Below are 7495 nucleotides of genomic sequence, written 5' to 3'. Positions count from 1 at the left end.
CAAAGACTTAGCGTTTGATTGTTTTCACATGTAGGTTCAGAGATGTCAGTAGAGTAAGCTCGGGCAAGACATCATATCTTTGAAGGATATCAGATCAGAGTGAATTGAATAGTATATGATTTGATTTTGTACAAATTGTTGGCATGTACTAAAAATGTATAAATCATAGATGTTATGATATGTATTCTAACTATGTTTTATTAAGTTTTGTTTTATTGTCAAGTTTTAACGCATTTTAAAAGAGTCAAAGTATCTGAAAAGTCAATGTGACACCTCAGAGTCGTATCTTGGTCGGATACAAGTCGGGTATAACATTTATTGTTATCAAAGCTTAGGTTGAGTCAAGTTTTCGAAATAGACCAGCCGGCCGATTGTAAAAAATGTCTGGTTTGTACATGCCAATAAAATAACAAAAATCTTTGATCTGATAGTATAATGAGTATTTTGTCTTTGTTAAATTAGTTAAGTGATAATATCTTAGTAGATGTTAGACTACGAGGACTCCCGAAATGAAACAGGATATGAAGTTCAGGAACATCTGAGTGTAAGGGAGAAGTTGAGAAATGTTGGATTTAAAATTGATTTCAGAATAAAAAGTTAGGGTTAAATGTTTTAGGTCAAAAAAGTAAGGATGAATAGTGTATAAGTCTCTACTGAGAATTCAGAATAAATTCGGTTACAGATTAGACATTTCCATTATGAAGACCTAATAGATAATTGTTCAAGGTCAATGATTTAGAAAGGTTCGGAAGGAAAGATTTTATAGGAAATAAGTGCAAACGATTAACTTCAATGATAAGATGTAAAAACGATTCGTATTGACAAAGATTGCTTAATAAGAATTGACAAGCTTCGCAGTTAAAAGTATAGAAACAAAAACGATTCGTATTGACAAAGATTACTTAATAAGCAAAAAATTTCATTATATATCAATTTGTTTAATTCATATTCATAGGTTTATTTAGCCCATCGTATACCACTGAGAACTCAAGGTATGTTAGTACATTTAGGTTGTGCACAAATGCAGTCACCACTGCTCATATAATTTGCACCGAAGTGCCACGTACATTTTTCCCAAAGTACCGCGTAGAAATTTGTCCGAATGACCACGTAGAATTGTCTCGAAGGACCACATAGTTTTGTCCCGAAGGACCGCGTAGAACCCACGACTCTTGGCATGCCAAATATACTCCAAATTCTCATAAAATATACTTTGGGCTTATTCCATATAATTATTTCACATTTATTATTCAAGTATCTTTTACTCACGTAGACTACGATCACTTAGCACATATTCACATAGACATTTTCATGTAGCATTATCCAAGTTTATCATTTCTTCACATAGAACTTATTCTCATAATATTTCATTTCACATAGAATATTTTCACGTAAACGGTTTCACATAGAACATATTTTTATATATATCATATTCACATATAATAATTTACTCATGGCATTTCATATAGCATTTCTTAACTTATCATATATTCCCATAATATACTCATAGTGTTCCATATAGTATTATTTTAATTATCATATAAAATAGTTTGGGGTAATTCATACCCAATATCATAATAAGAATAACATTTAATAAATCAATGTAAAAACATGTTTCATAACATAATACAAATTCTTTTATTCAAAAACATTTCAGGTTGGCTCATCGCAAGTCGTTCCTCAATCATATATAAAATAAGTAAGTAGCACTCACATTTGCCTCACGTAAACCCTAAGAATTCTTTTTCACTTTAACTCCACAACTTTATACGTTCCTTGACTTAGCAATTGCTTTCGATCGAATCTACACATTGCATGACCAATATGAATATTGAAGCTCAATGAACATCTAACCAATTAACTTTTAGTTCAACGAAATGAAACACCTAATTTAACATTTCAGACTGAATAGTATCGATATTCTACCCACAGTACCAATACTTCTCTTATATGGTACTGATACCTACTTAAGTACCGATAATATTTTGGCATTCTGGAATTCATTTTCAATTACAATATTGATACCTTACTCTTGGTATCGATACCTCCACATCAGTATCGATACTACTCCAATCAGTATCGATATTGTTCATTGGATTTATACTCTTTCCTTCAATTTAACCTTATAGTATCGATATTGTTCTTCCAGCACCGATACCCTTACCCATATTTCCCTTATTTCATTTCAAAATTTACCCAATACTCACCTAAATCTCATACTTTTAACCCCATTTAAATCCTTAAACTCAATATCACTTATCACAACCAACTTATAACACTTAAATTCCCTTTATCATCCAAAATTCTCCATAGAACACTTGAATCTAAAAATCATACCCAATCTTCAAACATGTTCTTAATCCTTTCTAACACTTCTAACATCTTATATAAACCCTTGACAAGTCAAATATACCTTTAGAAATCAAAATACAATCAATTTTAATCGATTCTCTTAAAAACTCATTTTACTAATTTACTAATAACTCATTAATTCCATGATTTTAGTTATCTTTAAGCTTCTTCAAGCTTTTTATATCACTCAAGGACTAAAAACCAATTCAAAAACGAAAGAAACAATCAACTTTAAAATCACTTACCTTAGCCATGGTGTTCACGATGGGAAGAAGAGAAGAGGAGAGTTTCCAGACTTTTTTCCCCTTTTCCTAATATCCTACATGTTATATAACTATTAAAAATAAATTTTAAATTCATTTCATGCTAAAAGTCCATAATTCCCTTCCACTATTTAATCTTTGATACTAAGTCCTAGATAAAAATTCCCAAAATTAGTCCTTGAACTTTTCAAGTTGTTCAATTTAAACCACCAAATTTTAAATTCTTACATTTCAGTCACTGACCCGATGTTTGGGGTATTACTGTCTCTATTTTAAAGAGTTAATTATTTTTCAACTAACAATTTTCTTCTATTTAGGGGTATTTTTTGCCTCAAAATGAAATGTAGAGGGCCAAAATGATCCAATAAAAAGAATAAGGTCAAAATGACTATTTAATCAATGGTTAAGGAGCTTTTTTGACATTATACCTTTTGAAAATCAAATACTTTTTTTGGATAGTTTATAGTTCATTAGAAAATGTTATAGGGTTTGGATAGATTATGGGTCAATAAAGTTTTTATAAGGTTGAGCAACAAAAATTGATTCAAGTCATAGTGTTTAGAAGATTTTGATTCATATTTTTTAAAATCGTGATGACTTAAAATGAATTAAATTAAATTTTTTATTTATTTTATAATTAATTCTATTTTATAAAATAGAAAATTAATATAGTTAAAATAATAAAAAAAACTTATCAAACTATATAAAAATTATTAATTACGTCTTATTTAATCAAAAATTAATTATTTTATAAATATTTATGAATTCTTTTTGAAAATTTACCACATAATATTTTAAAAAATATAAACTAATTCTATTTTTATTATAATAAAATTTAAAAAAAAATCTAAATTCAACATAAGAAAAAAATAAGGTTGACGGAATCGAATTATAGTTAAAAATATATCAAAAATTAATTATTGATAAAAGAAATAATTTAGAGAAAAAGTAAATTAAATGAAAAATTTTAATTACTAAACATGTTGACTTTTTTTGCCAAGTAAATAGAAAGCATTAAATGAAAAGTAATGAAAGATATAATAAATTTCCGTTACTTTACTAGCTAACTTTAGTACATGTGTTACATGTGCTTCTTGATAACCCATAATATTCTAGTTGCTTTTGAGATCATTCATTATATAAGGGTAAAGGGATAAGAAAGACTAGGTAAAGTAGCTCACAAGGTTGATATTAGCAAGCCTACCACCGGGATCAGGGCAGGTCCAATGAGTTTTAATGTCCTGGGCGAGATAATAATTTTATGCCCCTATATTTGTACCGTATAATAGACAAATGTAATTTATGTAGGTTTTTCCCAGATCATGTTTTATGCTTGAAAATTTATACATTTTCTATGAAGTTTGAAATCCAACCAAATTATTTAGTAGTATATATTATGGGAAAATGTCCATTGAAACTCGACCAGCAGGATCATTGCCTCTGACTTTGCAGCCACTGCCTGTCTTGTTTGTGCTTGTCTTACAAACATATCCATTTCCACTACTCTCCCCAGGTCAAGAATGTTCGATCAAGGCAGCTTACATCATATTAGCAATGGCATGATACAAATACCAATAGGACTGGAAGATTGCCAACAAAATATCACTTTGCTACACAATAACAGACTGCCAACTAACACTTCGTTTGGGCCCCAAACAATGACGGGAAGTTATGTTGCATGAACAAGGTAAAACTTTGAAAGAAAACTGCAAGAAAAAGGATCTGAACAAGCATAGATTACAAAGGGAGTACAGGAAGTCGAGACGTCAACATATCATAAACCATGAATGCAGAAAGTGACACAATGAAGACATCTTACTAGAATTGAAACAAAGAAGCATTGCAAATGAGATAGTAAAGAAACCATTGCATTTAGCTGGGATCATACAATATCTCATGTAGGAAACCAACAAGTTTCGAAATCTACAGTCAGATTATTACTTCAATAAACAAGCTGAAAATATCATGAGCAAGAAACAGTAGCCTAGAGAATATAAACCAACGCCACTTATAATTCTTCAGATACTTATGTTTACCTCCAAGTAATCATCCAACTTTTGAACCGGATTCTGTGCGAGCTTTTGATTTTGATTTAGAATCTCTTCTCGTATTATTTGTTTCTGCGCTTCTTGCATCACCCGAACAAAATCCACCACCATCATGGTGGTGGTGGTGGTGATTTTGATGGCTTTGATGATGACTACTCTTACCTTTTAACTGCTTCCGCATGTCGTATGCATCCTCCCCATCAGCATAATATTTCCCTCCACATCATGTATCTTATAACCCAACGTCTGAGTATACAGATTAAATGTTTCCCTGTTACTCTTTCTCACATAGAGCGAGACATACTCTGCTCCAAACGCCTGCATCACTTCGCATATTAGTATTGAAGAATACAAATGCCTTTTCTTCATTGCCGATTGATTTTGCAATTAAACTGTTCAAGAATTGCTAAATATAGAATCAATAAAAGTAAAAGTAACTCTAACATAAGCATTCTATATAAAAGTAAAACTATTCAGTATTTTGTAAAGCAAAGATTGGAATTTCAAGTTGTACTTCACTTAAAATATTCTTTTCCCTTCGAATCCAAAATATAATCAAGCAAAAACTAATAACTAACTAATTTAAAAGTACTACAGTCCATATATGAGCAGATAAATGACTAAAAAGGAAAATGAAAAGAAAAATAAATAAATGGAAATACCTGTTCCATGGCGGCTTGGGCAGTGATCATGAGCTTAGTGCCGAGGCCAAGCTTGCGGTGGGTACGGAGGACGGCGAGAGAGGTGTTGTGGCCGTGGCACTCGTTGCCCCTACATGCTGGGAATAACCTACAGAAAGGAGGTGAGGATTACAAAAGTCGTCCATTTTCTACAGTTGTCATCAATGGCTGAGTGCGTATCAATTCTACTGATGCCCTTACATGTTACCCTGGGTCGTCGCCCATCTGGCACATGTATTGGGCCGGCCCTGACTGGGATGATCAGTATTTAATTTCTTTTAAGGGTAAACTACATTGTTTATGAATTTTAGGTTGTGTATCATTTTATCACTAAACTTTAAATTATTTTAATTTTAGTATTAAATTTTTGTTTCATGTTCAGTTAGGGCACTGGACCGATCATTAAATTGTTAATGATTCATAATGCGTTTGTTTCTTTCCAGTGCATTTCAGTTTGTATATCAATTGTATCAATAAACTTTAGAACGCTTCAATTTTAGGCATCAAACTTTAGTTTGCAATCAATTTGGTCCCTACAAAAAATCATCTACCCTTCCTCCGACCATCTTTGTCGGTCAACCATCATATAACGACCTAAATTTCCAAGTAAACTTTCTTGTGTTGACCCAAGCTATATATAAATCAATTAGTTCGAGTTCTTGGGTTCATTGGACCAAGCTCACTTTATTTATCAAATCATTCATATTTTAATTTCAAGGGATCACGTTTTAGATTTAAATTTGAATTCACAACTTTCAAAAACTAATGCAACACCTATTTAACAAGGTACCAATTTTGAGAGTCGTGTGAGTATTTTTACTTTCTCAACACGTAATCGACTCCTAAATTTAATTTTTTTTGGTAGGGATGTGAAATCAGGTAATCATTCAGGTTTCAAGTCGGATCATGTCAGGTTATGTCACACCCCAATTTAGGGGCTAAATTGTTCCTACAAATAATTCTGCTATTGAAATTTTGGTTAAATTCGGGGGAAATCTTGATCGTCACCGGCGTGATGAGGGGTGAAAAGAATGAAGTTTTGATTATTCGTGTTTTGGCTTCTATGTCGTTCTTCGTCCTGAAAAAGCACCGGTAAGTGACTCAAAATCCCTTAAAATTAAATTCTAGAAAATTGGTGATTGTCGACCACTGTAAGTCGTCACATGCACCCTACGTGTCGTCCCCTTCACGTGGGCTTCGTCTTCCGCCTAGGGGGTCTAAACCGGTCTGTTCGAGTCGAACCAAGTCAAGCTTTTGTTGACCAATCGTTGATCGACTGTTGAATTTTTTTCGGGACCACTTATCTTTCAATGTCTTGAGTTCGATTTTGTGGTATATTTTGCCAATTTTGAACCCAATAAGCTATTTTTTGGCATTTTATTTTCTAATTCAATCCAATTTTCGCGTTTAAGCTCTATTTCTGATGGAATTCTTTTTATCGTGTATTCGATATATTATGGAACGTCGAATTTAAGTTCAAGAGGGATCGAGTGGTGTTAAATGGCGATCTATGTAGCTTGGAAATCGAGGTAATAATTTACTACCCTATGATGCTTTATGGTACATATTGATAATTGGTCAGTGCTTGAATAGATATGAGTTGGGTAGATCTTATGGTTGGATAATCTGAACTTACTCTAATTTTGGTATAATGTTAGTGAACTGATTAAGACTCGAATGACCCATATAAGGAACTAGAGGACCAGTATAAATTTTAAGTTGATTACAGTTAGACTATGAACAGTACATTCTGATTTTTCCTCATAAGAGTTTTTATACTGTAAATAGTTAGATGAGAAATGATGAAAATACCCTTAAGGTTTAAAAAAGATGTGGATTTCCTATAATGGTAGAATTAACTTAAGAATTAAGATTTGATTCGATAGGGCCACCGATTTTCTTGTTAAACTCCTGATTTGTCTTAAAAATTTCTGATAGTGGCTTTTTAACCTCCAAAAAGGTATGATCTAAATTTCTATTTTCTAAGTAACTCTTGAAACTATTTTACCGAACGCACTCCTAATAACTGAATTTATCAAAAATTATCGAGTTACCCCCTTGATCTTTAAAATGACCAAAATACCTTGAGCTTTAAATGACTGAAATTCTCTCGAGTTTTGGAATAACATAAATACCCTCATGACTTGGATTA

At 32.0% G+C, this 7495-nt stretch overlaps 1 pseudogene; it reads right to left on the bottom strand.

The window, feature by feature from the left end:
* Positions 1-4661: 4661 nt before the first annotated feature.
* On the bottom strand, positions 4662-5568 carry LOC120215562 (annotated as a pseudogene).
* Positions 5569-7495: the final 1927 nt, after the last annotated feature.

This window comes from Hibiscus syriacus, unplaced genomic scaffold, assembly GCF_006381635.1.
Source record: "Hibiscus syriacus cultivar Baekdansim isolate YM2019G1 unplaced genomic scaffold, ASM638163v2 tig00110123_pilon, whole genome shotgun sequence".
Taxonomy (NCBI): Eukaryota; Viridiplantae; Streptophyta; class Magnoliopsida; order Malvales; family Malvaceae; genus Hibiscus; species Hibiscus syriacus.
This window is presented reverse-complemented; position numbering and strand designations above follow the sequence as displayed.